This window comes from Zootoca vivipara, chromosome Z2 (assembly GCF_965207765.1).
Source record: "Zootoca vivipara chromosome Z2, rZooViv2.hap1.1, whole genome shotgun sequence".
In the NCBI taxonomy this organism is placed as follows: Eukaryota; Metazoa; Chordata; class Lepidosauria; order Squamata; family Lacertidae; genus Zootoca; species Zootoca vivipara.
This window is the reverse complement of record NC_142585.1, coordinates 48,885,804-48,906,423: the sequence shown is the minus strand read 5'-3', so window position 1 is coordinate 48,906,423 and position 20,620 is coordinate 48,885,804.

Sequence of the window (20,620 nt, the reverse complement as noted above, 5' to 3'; positions counted from 1 at the left end):
CATCTAAGGGCTTGCCCCCTCTCTAAAACAGGATGCCCCAGACAGTTGACAAGTATGTGCCATGGACCCCACGGGGGGGGGGGGTGTTACGCGGACCTCCTGGGGTCCGCTGACCACCAGTTGGGAACCACTGGTCTAAATTGTCAGGAAGGCTATCAAGATAAGGGGCTGGAAGCCTGCCTCTCAAAGGCCCACCAGCTACATTTTTTCTCGCTGTCCAGAAAGCACCCAGGGAGATCAACTGGGCAGCAGAGGCTGGGTAAAAGCCGTCCCCACCCTGACTGAAATGTGCCTTGTCTCTATGCTCTCTGAGAGCAAGACAGTGACCTCTCCTCGTCTCCGCAGAGGATGCAGACTCGGAGCTGCACTGTGGTCAAGTCCCTGCCAGAGGCATTTGGTAATAAAGCAAATCCAGTGTGTGGAAGGATGTCTGTGTGTGTGACAGAGAAGAGAGAGAGAGGTCCATTAGCTTCCCTTGGAGGGTCCCGGAGGGGCTTGCAAAGACACTGAAAGAATATGTGGATATTGCTTGAGAGCTGGCACTCGGCCACCACACCAACTGAGACACACCACTGTGCCGTCTGGACCCATCAATCACCGGCCAATGACACCCTCTTCATGACTTTTTCCGAGTGCGGATATTTCGATTCCTGCTGATTACACACTAGCAGGCCCGGGAGGGGGGAGGGGGTTTGAATCTTGCATTTCCAGGAAGGGAGGGGACCACAAAGGAAAAAGCACTGATAAAACTTCCCCACTACCACCACCCCGAACCCCATCAGTTTGGCTCATGCAGCGCATCAGCTATTGTTCCTGCTGGAGCTGTCCTTAGAGTTGGGGGAAGTATTTCCTCAGCTATAAATCTCCTGGGCTCTTTTTCTTGGCACTGGGTACTCCCCAACTTGTTTTCAAAGAAATTGCCTTTTATTGGGAACCATTCTTTGCAAAATAACAAAACTTTAACAGGGTACAGGCTGAAAGCTGCCTGTAGCCACACATAAGCTGAGATGCAATGATGGCACGGCATGGCATGGCAAGTTAAGCCTGTCAGCAACAGAACACTGACTGTTGTGGTGTGGTGGTTAAGAGCAGTGGACTCGTAATCTGGTGAACCGGGTTCGCGTCTCCGCTCCTCCCCATGCAGCTGCTGGCTGACCTTGGGCTAGTCCCACTTCTCTGAAGTCTCTCAGCCTCACTCACCTCACAGAGTGTTTGTTGTGGGGGAGGAAGGGAAAGGAGAATGTTAGCCCCTTCGAAACTCCTTTGGGTAGTGATAAAGTGGGGTATCAAATCCAAACTCTTCTTCTTCTTCTTGTGCGAGAGAAGTGAAAGGTTATTTCAGGAGCAAGCCTCAATCTCTGGATAAGAAGGACTGCAAGAGGCAGAGATGACTCACTGATAGAATCAGAAAGTAGGGGAGCACCCCAAAGTGGAGTGGTTTAATCAATGCACAGAAGTAAGGTTGCCAGACTTTGCTTGGAAATGAAACAAAGGGTCTGCTGGTTTCTCTTTAAGGTTTCCAGACTCAAAAGAGAGCAGGGCTGTTATGTACTGAGCTGAATCCTAGAACAATAGGATTCAGAATCAGCGGGAGCTACCCAATCCAACTCCAGGTGGAAGTGAATCCGCAACCTGATTGGCCTGCTGGAGCAGCCAATCAGGCGGCTGGCAGAAGTGAATCTGCTACCTGATTGGCCTGTAGGAGCAGCCAATCAGGCTGCAGGCAAAAGTCAATCCACAATATAATTGGCCCACAGGTGTAGCCCTGAAGTAGCCAATCACGCAAGGCCCATTGTGTAAATAATGTATATAAGCAGATGGTTTTGGGAAAAGAGCCATTCGTCTTCTCTTCTCCTCCTTGATGACTATGAGCTGAATAAAGAGCATGAAATTCGCTCTTGACTCCGAGTATATTTCACTGGCGACGAGGATGGGATCCTGCTGAGCTGACCACCACCACGCACTGCACCACAGCACCGCCACCTGCTGCACCGCTGCATCGCACCGTGCATCCAGGCTTCAGCTCCAGGACCCAAGGAACCCAGAATGGCAACCGACAGCAGCTTCTCGCCATTCAAACCAGCATCAGGAGACTGGGAAGGGTACGCCGCCCGTTTCAACTTCCTCCTGCAAGCGAAAGAAGTCACCAACGATGCCATGAAGAGGGCGACATTCTTCAGCGTCTGTGGAGAGGAGACGTTTGAAATCGCCCGGGCTCTCCTTGCACCTAGAGATGTCGCTACCGTCTCTTACAAAACAATAATGGAACAGCTGAAGGAGCACTTCTCACCACAGCCCTCGGTGGTAGCTTGCCGAAATGCCTTCTACGCAAAACGGCAAGCCCCGGGGGAAACCATAACTGGGTTTGTGACCTCCCTCCGCCAAGCCGCCCGGTTATGCAACTTCTCAGAATTGGAGAACATGCTTCGTGACCGCCTCGTCGGTGGCCTGAGGGACGAGATGTTGCAACGACGCCTCTACGCCAAAAAAGACCTCACGTTCCAGATTGCTCTGGAGGAAGCCCTGGCAACCGAAGCCGCCGAGAGGTCAACGCAAGAGGCACGACCGGCCCCGCCATCCCAACCGAGGGTCTACCACGAAGACCTCACCGACGAATCTGAATCTGACAGGGAGGAAGTACACCGAGTACAGCGGCGCACTCAAGCAGCACACACACCACAGCAGCCTCGACGAGAAGGAGGGAACTGTGCAAGCTGCGGGGAGAACCACGAGAGGAGGACCTGTCGTTTCCGCAACGCAGAGTGCAGGCAGTGCAGAAAATTGGGACACATCGCCCGGGTGTGTCGGGCTCGACTCACCCGTCGACAAGCATCAGATGACCGACCCAGGAGCCCCAGGTCACACGGCACCATGCACCAAGGCAACTCGACGGAGATCACGGACTACCAGGTATTCCAGTTGCCCCATCCCAGCACAGAGAAAATTTATATAGAGGTACAGATAGAGGGAGCCCCATGCCGCATGGAGCTGGACACGGGTTCAACTCTATCCATAATCTCGGCCCGAACATTAAGGGAACTGTGCCCTAATGGGGGTCCCAAACTAAGGCCGGCCCTATTCACCCTCCGGGACTTCCAGAAACGTAAGGTCCCTACTATGGGGGTGGGGACCTTCAGGGTGCAATATCGAGGGCGAAAGCAACAATTGGACTTGCTGGTAGTTAAGGGCCCCTACGTTAGCTTACTGGGACTGGCATGGTTTGGACCTCTGGGGCTAGCCGTTACCGGGGTGAACCGCACTAGCTTACAAGTGGACGTGGACACCATATGCAAAGAGTTTCCAGGGGTTTTCGATGGGGCATTGGGACGATATACAGGACCCCCCATTGCCCTACAGCTAGACCCCGCTGTACGACCCATCAGGCACAAGGCCCGCCGGGTCCCGTTTGCCCTGAAACCCCGCATAGACGAGGAATTGGACCGGCTCGTGGAGCAAGGAGTGCTGGAGCCGGTGCCCAACGCCCCCTGGGAAACTCCAATTGTCACACCCGTCAAGCCTAACGGTTCGGTCCGCATCTGTGCAGACTACAAATGCACCATAAACAAGGCTCTCACGGCCCATGCATACCCAGTGCCAGTGGTCAGCCATGTCCTCGCCACCCTGGCTGGGTCAAAAATCTTTGGCAAACTGGACTTGGCCCAAGCGTATCAACAGTTGCCTGTGGACGAAGCCACAGCAGAGGCTCAGACGATTGTGACGCACAGAGGGGCATTCAGAGTAAAGCGGCTGCAATTTGGCGTTAGCGTGGCACCAGGCATATTCCAGAATCTAATGGACTCTCTCCTTAAAGGGATTCCTGGTGTCACCCCCTTCTTCGATGATGTACTGATCGCCGGGCCCACACCAGAGGAATTTGAGGACCGCCTCCGCTCCGTCCTGCACCGTTTCCAGACGGCGGGCCTCAAGGTGAAGCGGGAAAAGTGTTTACTGGGAGTGCCGCAGGTGGACTTTCTGGGATTTAAGGTGGACGCAGAAGGGGTCCATCCAACCGGTGACAAGGTACGGGCCATTTGTGAGGCCCCAGCGCCCAAGAGCAAGCCCGAACTTCAGTCATTCTTGGGACTATTGAACTTTTACCATGCCTTCCTTCCCCATAAGGCAGCGGTAGCGGAGCCCCTACACAGACTCCTAGATAAAAGGGCCCCTTGGGTGTGGGGCCAGCGACAAAGGGCCGCATTCCAGGCAGTCAAGGACTTGCTCGTCTCGAACTCGGTCTTAGCACACTTCGACGAGAGGCTGCCAGTGGTGCTGGCATGCGACGCCTCTCCCTATGGCATCGGCGCTGTCCTGGGACACCAACTCCCAGATGGAAGAGAGGTGCCGGTGGCATACTTCTCCCAGACGCTTGCTGCAGCCGAACGAAACTACTCACAGATTGACAAGGAGGGTCTGGCAATCGTGAAGGGCGTAAAAAAATTCCATGATTTCTTGTACGGGCGGCCCTTTACCATAGTGACTGACCACAAGCCGTTGCTTGGCCTGTTTGCCCCTGAGAAGCAGACCCCCCAAGTGTTGTCTCCACGTGTCCTCAGGTGGTCAATTTTCCTTGCCGGCTACCAGTATGCACTAATCCACCGCCCTGGGAAGGCGATGGGCCACGCAGACGCCCTTAGCAGGCTACCACTACCAGAAACAGGCCCCGACCCAGCGCCTGCGCAAGAGGTTATGACCCTGGAGCTGCTTCCCGACCGACCCATTCAGGCACAAGAAGTTGCGCACCATTCCACAAAAGATAGGGTCATCTCCCGGGTCCTGGACTGGGTGTGGCGAGGATGGCCCAGCAGCAGCCCCGGGCCAGAATTCGCTGGCTACACAAACCGCAAACATGAACTGTCGGCCCACAAGGGGTGCCTGTTATGGGGAAGCAGGGTTGTTGTTCCCCAGCCCCTCCGCAAAAGGGTCCTCACAGCCCTACACGAGACACACCCAGGGGTAGTGAGGATGAAGGCCCTTGCCAGGAGTTATGTGTGGTGGCCGGGGATTGACAGAGAGATAGAGGCCTGGGTCCAACACTGCCAGACCTGCCAAGAATCCCGCCCGGATCCCCCAAGGGCCCCAGTCCAGCCCTGGGAGTCCGCCCGACATCCATGGTCACGCTTGCACGTGGACTTCGCTGGCCCCTTCCAGGGAAAAACATTCTTCATAGTGGTGGATTCCTACACCAAATGGCTGGAGGTCGCACTGGTACCATCCACTTCTACGGCGGCAGCCATCCGGGTACTACGTAAGCTGTTTGCGACCCACGGGCTCCCTGACACCCTCGTCTCGGACAATGGAACCGCATTCACGTCAGAGGAGTTCCAGACCTTCACAGCGCAGAACGCCATCCGCCACATCTGCTCAGCACCATTCCACCCTGCCACCAATGGCCAAGCGGAGCGCATGGTGCGGACCACCAAGGACAGCCTCCGCCGCATGACACAAGGGGACTGGGAATACCGCCTTGCCGCATTTCTTCTAGCACAGCACAGCACCCCAAGCACAACGACGGGCCGGAGCCCAGCTGAATTACTAATGGGCCGGCGCCTTGCAACTAGACTGGACCGACTTCACCCCGACAGAGCTCAGGATGAGGTAGTGGTGGGGAAAGGCAGGAACCCCCGGACATTTGTGGCCCAGGACCCAGTGTATGCAAAGAATTTTGTTTCAAGGGCAATGAAAGGCACAGAAGTCCTGCCCTCTATTGAGTCTGGCAACCCTACACAGAAGTGGTGGGAGAGTCAGGGCCGCTGAGAGCAGGATTGGGCCCCAGAAGGGGGGAGGGAATCAGGGTCTCCTGGCAAGAGTGGACCAACTAAAAATATTTGCATGGGATATAAAACAAATGTGTCATCTCATTTTTGTGTTACTAACATGATAACATTTGCACCTGCTGAGAATATTCAGATTCCAATGACTAATACCAATAATATAAGCACCCAAACCATCGCTGCTGAACTAACCATACATCTTAAATGTTAAACTGGTTGGAGAAAAGCTAATACATTTAATTCTTCTGAACTTCTAACTAATGCATGCGTTGTTTTAAACCACACAAGATCACTGTTTGTCTCGTGATCTACTCACCCCCTACTTGCAGTCTTTACTTTATCTAAGTTAACTCTGCCCATCAGAGCTGAGCCATTTTGTGGAGGCAGAAAAATGTTGTCCCCATCTTCAACAAGGGGGGGGGAGAGACCCAGGTAACTACAGTACTGACCAGTGAGCTTTACTTTGATACTAGGAAAGGTTCTTGAACAGGCCATTTAACAGTCAGTCTGTGGGCAGTTAGAACGGGATGCTGTGATTACTAAGACCCAGCATGGGTTTCTAAAAAACAAGCCTCTTCCCAACCTACATACAGCATGAAGGAATTGCCTCAGCTTACAGAATTTGTTCAGTGAAGAGGCAGAAGTCAAAAGGCTGATGATTTTAGGAATAAATGACTCCCCACAACTGAATATACAAAATGGATATAAAGTCTGATGACCTAGATCCAGAAGCTTCTCTATTTGGCGAAAAATGATATAGGCCTAATTGCACAACACTTGTTTGGATATAAAGTCCAAATTGATCATTCTTATGCAGGTGTGTGAATTGTATAATTGTTGTTAATACATATTTTATTCATGCAAGACCTTTCTATTTTGCCATTGTAATATTTATATGATTATGCAAAAATTTACATGTTTTCTTCAAAATGTTGGTTGTGGGTTGGTTTGTTTTTTAATTGCATTGTAGGGGTAGGAAAAACACCCTAACCGCATCATTCTGCACATACAACATATCCTCCTCCTCCAGCCTGGTGCCCTCCAGATGTTCTGGACTACAGCTCCCATCGCCCCACGCAGCACAGATGACATTGTGACCTCAGCCTCTTGAGATGAACCCTCAGACATGGATGGACTGTGAGAGACAGGGACGTTGTTTATCTTGCAAGGGTTACCATACCGGGGCTGGCATCATTTTCTGTTGAGAATGGGGCAGGAAACAGCAACGTGAAAGAAAGAGGCTTGGTATCCCTGCCTTGCCGTGGGTTGGGTTACATGACCTCTGGGGTCCCTTCCAACTCTATGAGTCTGTGTTCTTGAAGGAAACTTTTTGGCGGCATCTGGGGAGGGGCTGGGGTCTAAGTGGAAAGAGAAAGCTGGTCAAGAGTCAAGGGAGCTGAAGAAATGGGGGGGCAGGAAAAAAACCCCAAAAGCCTGGGGCAAAGATGGCTGGTGGCAAGACAAGGCTGAGGACAGGAGGCACCAAGCACTCGGGCAGACAATCCTGAAGGGGAAGGCAGGAAGGAGTTTTGCAGGAAGGGTGGCTGAGGAATTCAGGGACCTAAAGAAGCCACAAATTGTTGGGGGGGGGGAGAGCTGCACTTGACATATCAGCTAGCCAACGTCTTCCAGTCCTCACAAGCTCCTCAGCGCCAAGGGGGTGGGGGTGGGGGTGGCTCAGCCAAAGGAAAGTCAAGCTAGGCAGAGCGAACAGCCCCCCCCCCCAAGCCAAAATGGACGACCTTCCCGCACTTCAGCCAGCCAGAGTCAGAGGGATGAAAAATCGTTCCAATTTCCCCCCACCCCACCCTGAAGAAATTAGAGGGGCAATCTGATTTTCATCACCGCCATCATTAGCGGCCTTTGAGGCCACCAGCCGACTCTTTTCTTTCTTAGCTTCTTCTTTAAAAATGACTTCACTCCCTGTTGCTTTGGAAACTGCTGCAAAAAGAATTTTTTTAAAAAATTAGAACAATAACCACCATATTTCCCCCCCCCCCCAAGTAGCACCAGCACCAACCAACCCACCCAGCACTTCCTTGCGAGCTAACCAGCAACAGATGCAGCTCTGACCTTTGCAACTTCCTGGAAATGTAAATTTGTCAAAATAAAAAATAAAGGAGATTAATGTGAGGAAAAGGCTCTTTAAAACGATGAGGAAATGGCACTCTGGGGCCCAGACATGCAGGCCGCCAAGCCCCAGGTTGCAGCCCAATCCTGAGCCCAGCAAAGAGAATGAGGTTGTATCATCTAGCAAAATGGCTCTCCCTCTCCCTGGGGGTAGGGGGTTGCTGTTCCTCCCCCTCCCTGCGAACGGGGCAGATTCTGACAGGCCATGAACCACCCTTCGGAGATCTTGTTTCCCCATTAGACCTGCTCGCAAGTGTAGGAACATAGGAAGTATCTTGCTTGGTATTGTCTACACTGACTGGCAGCAATAGCTCTCTGGCATTCCAGGCAGGGAGTCTCTCGCAACCCTGCCGGGAGACACCATTGGGGATTGAACCCGGGACCTTCTGCTTGAAAGGCAGATTCTCTGCCCCTGAGCTATGGCCTTTCCAGGTGATGCAAGGGCCCCTTCCACCATAGGGCTGGAGGCGTTCACCTTCTCCATGCAGAACTGAAACTGAAAACAAAAAGGAGGTTGCTGCCATTAGGTAAAATGGGTGCGTTGCAACCATCTTAACTGAACATATGGGCATTTCGTTGTGTTTTGTGCAGCTGACTTTCAACTAGCAGTGTTTGTAGGTCAGAGTTTTCTTTGAGTATGTAAGTTGATAATAATGTTGCAGGCACCCCAGTCTCCCAGTTGGAGGGGCTCCAGGGTGTGGTTTCTTCAGAATGAAGGTCAGTGGAGCTGTGGTGTATTCAGGATACATGGTTTTATTTACGCGACATCTGTACAACCTGAGCCTACTGGGACGCGGGTGGCGCTGTGGGTTAAACCACAGAGCCTAGGGCTTGCCAATCAGAAGGTTGGCGGTTTGAATCCCTGCGATGGGATGAGCTCCCGTTGCTCGGTCCCAGCTCCTGCCAACCTAGCAGTTCAAAAGCATGTCAAAGTGCAAGTAGATAAATAGGTACCGCTCTGGCGGGAAGGTAAATGGTGTTTCCGTGCGCTGCTCTGGTTTGCCAGAAGCGGCTTAGTCATGCTGGCCACATGACCTGGAAGCTGTACGCCGGCTCCCTTGGCCAATAACGCGAGATGAGCGCCGCAACCCCAGAGTCGGTCACGACTGGACCTAATGGTCAGGGGTCCCTTTACCTTTACCTTTACAACCTGAGCCTAGGGTGGAGGGGGTCACAGCATTAATGCCCTGACAGATCTTGTTTCCCCATTAGAGTTCCTGGTAAGCCCCAAGTCACAGCTTTAGGGTCCTGGACAGAGGTGGCACCAAGTTAGGTGAGGTAGGAAAAGGCCCACCCATTTGTCCCTATGGCAACACAGCAACTTCTTTGGACAAGCACATGGAAGTACTTAACTGGCCAGCCAAAGCCATTACCTTAACAAATGAACTGGTTTGGTTGGTTCAGCACATCTCCTCATATACAGTCTACCCTCACACACACACACACCCCAAAAAACCACCCCTCCTGTAATGAAAATAAGCACCACTGTCATTCTACCCTAGAAGAGCTGCTCACCTTTTTTCTAAACTAATACACCTTTGGGGCCTTTTAGTTTAGAGAAAAGGCAAACAAAGTGAGTAAAAGGAGCCATGACAGAAATGTATAAAATTATACTTTGTGTGCAGAAACTGGAGAGAGATTGGGGGGTTTTCTTCTTCTTTAACAATACCGGAACTCGGGGTCATGCAGTGAAACTGAATGTTTGCAGAGTGAGGACACACAAAAGAAAGTCCTTCTTTACACAACACAACTTAAACTGTTTAATTATTATTTGCTGATGTTTAATTTTACTGCTTACTCTTAGATTCTGATGGATTGTTAAATGTTGCTTTATTTGATGTAAGTTGTTTATTTTAAAGTTATTGTGACTTTTTATACTGGATCAGATTGTCACTACTGTATTAATGTTTGATGTTTTATTGCTGAGCCTCCAAGTGTCTCTATTTTTCAGGGACAGTCCTGGATTTACAGAAGCCGTCCCGGTTTCTGATTTGATCCTGGAATGTCCTGCTTTTCCTTAGGATGTCCCTATTTTCACTGCGGAAAAGTTGGAGGGTATGGAGTTATGTGACCCCCCCCCCCCCAAGCCAAGGAGATGAGTAACTATACAACCTTTAGAAGACATCTGAAGGCAGCCCTGTATAGTTTTAATCTGTTTTTATTTATATTGGAAGCCGCCCAGTCAGATGGGCAGGGTATAAAAAAGAAAATTGTTGTTGTTGTTAACTAAACTATGGAATTAGGTTTCCATGTGATGTAATGGCCATGAGCTTGGGTGGTTTTAAAGGGGCCTGATCCAGCTGCAGGGTTAGTCTTATGAAAACCCTTCTCCTCTGGCTTCTGAGAATATATTGGACGCCACCCAAATAATTGTAAGGTTAATTTCCAATATTCCTTCATTGGAACACTGGGCTACACCCATACCCCTCTGGACAATCTTTCTGGTTGGCCAACTGCCCCCTCTGCCCATTGACAGAGACTGTTCACAAGTTGGCTTCAACCCCTGCTTGCTCCCAAGAATCAGGGAGGGTGCTCCTCATGACCTCTAGTGGCTTCAGGGTGGGACTGCGACTTGACAAACAGCTGCATGAACACCAGTTTAAAACAGGAATCAAAACTGTATAGCAAGGTGAAGTCAGGGAAAAGAAGAAAAGGCCAACCTCTCTCTTTTTGCTGTGGACTCCTTCTTGGCACACTGGAGATAAAGAGCCTTAGCCTCTGCATGTCTTGTCCTTCGAGATGTAGTAGAAAGGGAAGGGTTTTCCATCCATGCTCAGGAGCACCCTATTTCTTCATTTATTTATGCACAGTCTTTTTCCCTGACAGGGACTCAAGGTGGCTTACATATAAAAATAAAAACTACTAAAAAACAGAGGAAAAACAATAATTGAAAAACTATTAAACATGGACTATATGCTGGATGGGGAACGCAGGTGGCGCTGTGGGTTAAACCACAGAGCATAGGGCTTGCTGATCAGAAGTCAGCGGTTCAAATCCCCGCGACGAGGTGAGCTCCCGTTGCTTGGTCCCAGCTCCTGCCAACCTAGCAGTTCAAAAGCACTTCAAAGTGCAAGTAGATAAATAGGGACCGCTACAGCGGGAAGGTAAACGGTGTTTCCGTGTGCTGCTCTGGTTCTCCAGAAGCAGCTTTGTCATGCTGGCCACATGACCTGGAAGCTATACGCCGGCTCCCCCGGCCAATAATGCGAGATGAGTGCGCAACCCCAGAGTCGTCCACGACTGGACCTAATGGTCAGGGGTCCCTTTACCTATATGCTGGATAGCAGCTGTCTCCGTGGAGCTCTTAATCTCAGGGTCGCAGGTTCGAGCCCCACATTGGGGTTGGACTAGATGACCCTTGTGCCCTCCTTCCAACTCTACAATTCTATGAATCTATGAAAAATCTATTAACAACATACAGATAATTACAATAAAAACAGCACCACCTTTCAGAGAGCTTGGACCTGAGCCTGATACACCTTGAGCACTGGGCCCAGGGATAAATTTAGTGACTGGGCAGTGGCAAGGAGGCAGCGATGGAGAAGGCTGTCTAGGGGCCCTTCAGACCACCTTCCCAAAATCTGGAACAACCCCTGTGTCATCTTCACCAACTCCCCATGCATCTGGAGCACAAGCTATTTTGGACAACAACAACAATTTATTATTTATACCCCGCCCAGCTGGCTGGGTTTCTCCAGCAACTTTCCCCAGCAACTCTGGGCGGCTTCCAACAGAAATATTAAAATACAATAATTTATTAAACATTAAAAGCTTCCCTAAACAGGGCTGCCTTCAGATGTCCTCTAAAAGTCTGGTAGTTGTTTTTCTCTTTGACATCTGGTGGGAGGGCGTTCCACAGGGCGGGTGCCACTACTGAGAAGGCCCTCTGCCTGGTTCCCTGTAACTTGGCTTCTCGCAATAAGGGAACCACCAGAAGGCCCTCGGTGCTGGATCTCAGTGTCCGGGCAGAACGATGGAGGTGGAGATGCTCCTTCAGGTATACTGGACTGAGGATGTTTAGGGCTTTAAAGGTCAGCACCAACACTTTGAATTGTGCTCGGAAACGTACTGGGAGCCAATGTAGGTCTTTCAAGACAGGTGTTATGTGGTCTCGGTGGCTGTTCCCAGTCACCAGTCTAGCTCCCGCATTCTGGATTAATTGTAGTTTCCGGGTCACCTTCAAAGGTAGCCCCACATAGAGCACATTGCAGTAGTCCAAGCAAGAGATAACTAGAGCATGTACCACTCTGGCGAGACAGTCTGCGGGCAGGTAGGGTCTCAGCCTGCGTACCAGATGGAGCTGGTAGACAGCTGCCCTGGACACAGAATTGACCTGCGCCTCCATGGACAGCTGTGAGTCCAAAATGACTCCCAGGCTGCGCACCTGGTCTTTCAGGGGCACAGTTACCCCATTCAGGACCAGGGAGTCCCCCACACCTCCCCGCCCCCTGTCCGCCAGAAACAGTACTTAGGTCTTGTCAGGATTCAACCTCAATCTGTTAGCCGCCATCTATCCTCCGACCGCCTCCAGGCACTCACACAGGACCTTCACCGCCTTCACTGGTTCTGATTTGAAAGAGAGGTAGAGCTGGGTATCGTCCGCATACTGATGAACACCCAGCCCAAACCCCCTGATGATCTCTCCCAGCGGCTGCATGTAGATGTTCAAAAGCATGGGGGAGCCTCAGCCAGAGCAGCCAAGGGTGACTGAGGATGGGAGTTGCCATCCAAAACTTTTGGAGGGTGCCAGGTTGAGGGAAGCTGATCTGGGACTTCATGAAAGGCTTCCTCCTTTCAGACATAATTAGGGGTTTGTCTCTTTTGACAAAATGCTGAGAAGACTTACACCACCTGATGATGCCACTTGCATTTCCCAAGATCAGCTTTCTTGGCACCCAATGCAGCTAAGTGGCCATTTCATTTCATTTTATTAACTTTTGCAGGCTCCCAATAGTTGCCGCTTGCACCAAACGCTGTGTGTTTCTCTCTTCTGGGAGAATTCTCACACCCACCCTTCTTTGAGACTGTTTATGCTCTACTAATCCTTGCCAGAGCCAGCCCCCGCCCCCACCAGCCCAAGACCCCTCTCTGGGTCTCTCAGGCTGACTTCATCACAACAGTATGCATTTTCAAAAGGCATGGAAGGCAGGCTTGCAAAGGCTTCCCCCACCCCCTTCCCAGGAACTCTTCCCTTCCTAGCTTAGGAGGGAGCCAGGAATGAGCTGCGGGGGGCTAGGAGTTATTCCTCAGATCAGGAGGCGGTAGGATGGATTGGCCCATATTCCACAATTCCACTCAGGCCAGGCACCAGCACAGAGCACCCTTGGGCAGATGCCAGGTCGCCCTGTGCTCTCCCTTGGCCCGCTGGCACAAGACCTAGAGCCCCTCCCACCCTTTCTTTGCCCAGCACCCTCTCTGCCCTGCATTCACAGGGCTGGATTCGCCACCTCCTTTCCACAGCTGCATGGGGGAGTGATGGAAATGGTGCAGCCAGGGAGTCCAGCGAGGCAAGTCTGATTTCACCTGCCAACACCGCATTTGGAGCAGAAGGAAGTCCCTGTCTATTAGGCCCAGGGAAATGCGGCTTCGCTATACTCTTTCCGGCCCCTTACAGAAAACATTTTTGTTGAGGCAAGCCTACCCAGATATGTAAAATGTTCTTATGTATTTTAATCAGTTTTTAGTGGCTTTAGTTTATTTTTGAATGTTTTGCGTGGCTGTTTTTATTTATAGTTCTATACTTTTTTTCTTTTCTTCTTCTTCTGCAAAATGCTATGAGGGATTCTTTGAACAGCGTATAAATCTTATGAATTAAATAAATAAAATCGAATTATTGTTGTGTGTGGGGATCTTACTTGGTACAGCATACAGGGTAGGGGCTATGAAAGCAGGGCCTCGCAAACCTGAAAGCAAGTGAGTAAGCATCTACTAAATCAGGCATGTCCAAAGTCCGTTTTGGGGGCCTGTCAGTCAGTTTAATCCAGCGCCTGTGGCAGTTTGTTTCCTGGGGTAAAATCCTTAAAAAATCCTCAACAACTTCAATCCTAAAAAAAGGTCAACAACTTTGGTCGGCCCTCATGGACCTTCCCTTCATCAAATGTGGCCCTCTTTGAAAAAAGTTTGGACACCACTGTACTAAATGGACTCGGCCCTCCTTCATATCTGAAGAACCATTTCCTTCCTAGGCGACCAGTTAAACCAGTTAAACCAGTTTCAGATGACATGACAATTCCTGCACTGCAGGGGCTGAACTAGAAGACCCTTGGAGCCCCTTCCAGCTCTATGATTCTATGACATGCAATACATTAATGGGATTAAGTAACAAAATCCCTCTGTGTGTCTTTCCCAAAATAGCAAACCCAACAGTGTTGCAGGGAAGGAGGGTAGTTCAACAGTAGAGCAATAGATTTCTGTTGGGATAATCACACTTTCACAAAATGATTGTTCCAAGAGTGCTTGGCCACCTTTGCATCTATTTTTAACATATTTTAATGCAGTGGTGTCGAAGTGCCCTCTGAAAGCAGTCCTCAGTGATTTCCAGAGACCCGCTCAGTTTCCAGCTTCACCTGAAGAAGACATTCAGGCAAGGCCTCACCAAGCAGGGGTCAGCAACTACATTGGCCAGAGAGCCAGTGGGTCAAGTTCCTCCTATTCTACATAGCTGCCTTCATGCAAGGGAGGCTGCAGCACTTTCACCCCAGAGCTGATCTGCTGTGGTGTTTACTCTGAGGGGATAGGCACAGTGTTGTTGCTGGGGGGTGTCTCCAATGTGGCCAGCACTTCTCCCACAATCCTCAAATAAGAACAGCCCTGATATTAAATGGCCATTAAGTTCCACATCCTATTTCCAGTGATGGCTAAGAAGCTCATAAGACAGGCCAGTTTTGTGTCCCTAACACATTGCATTCTGAGGTAGACTGCCTCCTGGCATGGAAGTTCCATTCCCAGCTATCATGGCTAGCAAGAATATCAGTGGAGGACTGCTGGGACACACCTAACCCAGTATCCTCTTTTCCCACATTAGCTAACCAGGAAAACCAGAAGCTGGGGGGGTAACAGCATGAGCCCTTTCCTGTTGTCTTCCTAGCAGCTGGTAGACATGGAGGAACATGGAGGTTCCATCAAGCTGTTGCAAGGATCGTAGGAGCTGAACTGACCGATTTTTTAAAATTATTATTAATTTTTCATTAATAACAATCCAATGGAGGCCACATTAATACAATGCCAAATCATGCCAAATCACAATATAATCAAAAGAGCCAATTAAACAGTTCCAAATTAAACATTTTTGGATGACTTCCTGTGTTCCGGCTATCAGGAGTTGATGTTATTCTTTGATCCTGCGCCAATTCTCTTAATTAGTCCAAGTTCCACAATTCTGATCTTAATCCTTTGTTCCAGCAGCACTGATGTGATGATTTTCAATTGTGTTTAACACAGTCATACCTAGGGTTGTGTCTGCTGCGGGTTGCATTCTTCCGGGTTGTGAATGCGGCGGACCCGGAAGTGTTTACTTCCGAGTTCCGCCACGCGCGAATGTGCAGAAGCGTTCTGCACACTTCACGCATGCGCAAAAAGCATTGTGTTGCGAACGGCACCCCGGAATGGATTGGGTCCGCAACCCAAGGTACCACTATAAATCCATATCCATATCCATTAACTTGCAGAGGGAATTTATATCCTGTAGCTGTGTTTTACCTTCTTCTTTTCCTTCACTGCCGCACTAAATGATCAAGTTCTTACAAATGTGGGAAGAATATAAGACAGATGAAGAGGTGGTCAAACCTATAAAGCAAGTCCTTTTGCAAACCAATTTTCTCAATTAAAACGAGACCTACTAGATAATAATAAAAAAAATAATGTCTAAAATGTGCAAGATGTTGTTAAAACAGGAAACAAAAGATGAACAGGTAAAATCACAGATGAAGCACTGGGCAAAATGGATATAAGGCATAACATTGAAATGACAGCATGGGAAAGATTGTGGAATGTAGATTTGAAATCGACCACCGTATGTTATATTGTTAAAAGAAAATTATATGAAAATGATGTATGGATTATATCTGACACTTAGTAAATTGGCAAAAATGTACAAGTCGGAATCAGATATCTGCTGGAAATGCAAGGAAAAAGAGAGTACCTTTTTCCATATGTGGTGGTCATGTAAGGTAGCAAAGGCTTTCTGGGGGAATGATTTATAATGAGTTGGGGAAAATGTTGAAGATAATGTTTGTAATGTTTGTTAAAAATCCAGAAGCTTTTCTTTTAGGAATAATTGGTTCAAAGGGACCCAAGGAGCAGGGGGGGGGGGAGTTTATTTATGCTACAATGGCTGCCTCAATTATTTATGCCCAGAGATGGAAAGAAGAAACAGCTCCAATTAAGGAGGATTGGCAACTAAAACTGATAGAGTATGCAGAAATGGCAAATCTTACCAGAAGAATAAGAAACCAAGAAGAATTGGGAATATTTGTGGATTTTTTTAGGAATTATTGCAAACAACTTAAAACATTAGCAGGATTGATGTAAAAATGTGAAGTGAGACTAACTTAAGGGAAAATGAGAATTAGTAAATAGGATTTGAATTGGTTGGATACCGTATGCAGTGATAAAAGTTATAACATAAGCAACCACAGAAGGGGGGAGGAAGGTTGAAAGGAAGATTTGATATGTAAGATTGATGCGTGAACCCCCCCCCCCCAGTTAAAGTATCTGTAAAATGGAAAATAAAATTATAAAACCCCTATAAATCAAGTATTTCCACCCCACATCATATTATTAATTATAATTATCACATTTATTACCTGCACATTTGCCTGCAGGTCTCAGTTCAGGTTACTACAACCATTTAAAATTCAGAAATAAAAACAGCCAAACCTATTACACTCACAAGAATGTCATTTTCTTGAGAATATTCAACAAGAGCCACTGTGGCGCAGTAGTTTGAGTGTTGGGTGAAGACCTGGGAGACCCGGGTTCAAATCCCCCCCAACTCAGCCATGATGTTTGTTCTGGCTAGTCACTGCCTACTCTCAGCCTGACTTACAGGGTTTGTTTGTTTGTCAACATTTATACCCTACCTCTTCCCTCCCAAGGAGATAAAGGTGATGCACACACTTCTCCTCTTCCCCATTTCGTTGTTGTTGTTGTTGTTGTTGTGAGGATAAAATGGGGAGGAAGTATGCAGTCTACCCTGAGCTCCTTGGAGGAAAGATGGGGTGTAACTGTAAAAAGTCAGTAAGTAAGAATAGGGCGGATCCTGAAAACATACATCTCAGGTACCAACGGACAAGGTGAAGAGGTAGAGGAGGAGGAGGAGGAGGAGGAGGAGGAGCATTCATTGGAGGCTGTACAGTCAAGGGGCCAAGAACATCTCTGTGGGGAGGGAGTTCCACATCTTAGGGGTTGGGAGAAAGCAGGCCTCTCTATCGGATGCTGAAAGGGTGTCCCAGTTGGCATCAGGTGTGGCTGCTGGGGAAGACCGTTCTCTAAAGCAGTGTTTCTCAACTACTGTTCCGCGGCACACTAGTGTGCCGCGAGATGTTGCCTGGTGTGCCGTGGGAGAATTACTTTATATATAGTCAATATAGGCACAGAGTTAATTTTTTTAACATTTTCTAATGGTGGTGTGCCTCGTGATTTTTTTCATGAAACAAGTGTGCCTTTGCCCAAAAAAGGTTGAGAAACACTGCTCTAAAGCAACGCTACAGAAGATGGAGCCAAGCCAAGATGGAGACTTCTCTCAGAGGAGACATAGATGTCCAATGGCTCCAGGACTGCAATTTGCTCACATGGGGGAAAGCGTTCAGCAAGGAACTGGGTACAGCAGTGTCTGGCGGCTACCCATTTAAAACTATAGAATCACAGAACTGCATAGCTGGAAGGGATCTCCAAGGGTCATCTAGACCAGCATCGAATCCTGCTTGTAGAATATAGGGTGCTCTGAATCCTGAAGTACTGCAATTGGGGTGTGTGTGTGTGTGTGTTACTTTATCTGAAATTTTAAAATATTTTAATCACTACAGTTTTGTATGGAAAATAAAATAAAATCAATCCTGTAAAAACTTAAGAGGAGCTACCGTACATCTTAGAAGTGATTAGGCAGATTGGCAAAGACATACGGTAGGCATTATTCCTGCATGGGGGGTGGGGGTGGGGTTGAATTAGATGGCCCTTGGGGTCCCTTCCAAGCATACAATTCCACAGCAATGCCAACTCCTAGATGGAACATTGGTCCCACTCAGGATCATAGGCGGATTTCCCCCTCTCCCATTTATGGAATTATAAAGTAAGAACGGATCCTGAAGGCCATCTAGTCCAACGCCCTGCAATACAGGAATCCAGCTAAATAACCTCTGACAGAAGGCTTTCCACCCTCTGTTTAAAAACCTCCAGCAAAGGAGACTCCACAACTTTCCAAGAAGGTCCATTTCACTGTTGAATGGCTCTTACTGTCAGAAAGTCCAAACCTCGATCTTCCATGTGACAACCCTTGAGATATTTGAAGATGGGTATCATATCTCCTCTCAGGCTAAACATATCCAGCTTCTTAAATCTTCCCTCATAAAGCCTGGTTTCCAGACCCTTGATTATCATATATGCCCTTCTCTGCACACCTTCCATTTTGCCAAATATCCTTCTTAAATGGTGCTGCAAAAACAAAGAGTGAGCATGTGCAGAGTGCCATAGACGAAGCACAGTCTGCCTGGAATCTAGACTTGCAAACCCAACACTGCTCTGGTTATAGAATCACACAATAGATTTTGTCCGCAAGGAGTTTTGGGCATGGATTTTTGAGCAACGGTCAAGGAAAAACAGATATGCCAGTACTCTGATCAGAAAAGTTAGGAAGGAAGGAAGGAAGGAAGGAAGGAAGGAAGGAAGGAAGGAAGGAAGGAAGGAAGGAAGGAAGACCAGCCAGTGATTTTTTTCCAATGAGTAAAAAATGCAGATTTCTTTAAAAATAATAATGATAAAATCCCTGTGGATTACAGTTCCCGGTTTAGCAAATGAAAACAGCAAATTATGTCAAAAGAACTGGCAAAGAGTTGTCTTGGATGGCCCTGTGATTAAGTGGAAGAATATGTAAATGTACGTGGCAGTTGCCATGGTTACTACATGAATTACTGCTAGTGCTTGGCAGTTTTAAAAAAGGAGAAGCAGCCCCCCCAAAAGGGTCAAGATTTGCATTCTCAATGATGCTTCTCCTCTCCTCAAACGAGGCTGCCAAGGAAAGAGGCAGAGACACCAAGAATCTCAGGAAATGGGCCAAACCATCCTTCCCAAAAAGAACACACACACACACACACACACACACACACACACACACACACACACACACACTGTAAACACCAACAACATAAGAACGAGAGGCTCACCTGTTGAGCCAGGCCAATGGCCCATCTAGTCCAGCATCCTGTCTCACAGTGGCAACCAGGTGACCCAATGTGAAGCCTGCAAGCAGGGCCCCAGCACAAGAACCCTCTCCCCTCTCATGTCTCCCAGCAATAGGCATTCAGATTCGCTGCTGCCTCTGACCAAGTAGAGCCATAGTGGCAAAAGCCATCTTTTTAAAAGCCATCCAAATTGGTGGTCAGGCTGTGGGAGCGAGTTCAATAGTTTAACTCTGCACTGTACTGCATGGTAAGTCTTTTCTGTCCTGAATCTTTCAACATCATAGGATGTCCACCAGTTCTAATATTAGGGGGGGGGACCATTTCCCTGTCCCTTTTATCCCTGTCATGCATAATTTTGCAAACTTCCAACATATTTCCCAGAGACATCTGGTTGGAAAGAGGAGGCACAGCTAGGTGTGCCTTTGTTCTTATTACATTCTCATTAGCCATTAGAGGAATGGAACCTCCATTTCCACACACAGTCTACCTCAGAGAGCCATATACGGGGAAGCGCTGCTGACTTCAAGTCTACTTGGGGGTTTCCCCAGAGGCATTTGTCTCTTATTAGACAGTCATGAGGACACCTTCCATGTTCCAAGAGACTCTCCCCTCTGGAGAGCAGTGTGGTGTAGTGGTTAGAGTAAATCCCATAAGCGAACAAATGGAACAAGGTACCAGTGGAGGGCCATTGCCTTTGTGGCCTGTGGGTGGGCTTTGGGCAGGTACCTGCGAGAAGGAGAACACTGGGGCTTTGCTCTGATCCAGCAGAACTCTGATCCTTCTCCCTCTCGCCTCCAAGTCCATCTGAAAGGAAGACCCTGCTGGGTGTGGGCCAGCCAGGCGTTTGGCCATCAGGAAGCCACTGACAGGGGGTCTTGACCCCAGTCCTGCACACCGCTGCCAAGGCACGGTGCCTGAGCCGGGGTGCAGCTCTGGGGGCTCGTGGCCTCCCCGCCCTCCCAGCCAAACACAGGAAGGGAAGGGTCAGCAGAGGCCAGCAAGGAACCAAACTTCAGGAAGCTGGCCTTGGCAGAGGGAAGGGATGCGAGCGACACATGGCCCTGAGCGAGAGCACAGCCCTCCTTGCCTTCCTCTTCCCTTATGGCTGGATAAGCCTAGGAGGAGAGAAAGATCAGCAGGAGTAGGGTTTTGCTGTGGGCCAGTGAGCAGGACCACAGAACACAGAGGGCAGAAACAGGCATGGAAAAAGCTTGCCCTCTGGAGGTTGTTAATTTATTTACCTGTCCCAAACTTTCCTCCAAGGAGCTCAAAGCAGCATACATAGTTCTCCTCTTCCCACACCATTTTAAACCTAACAACAAC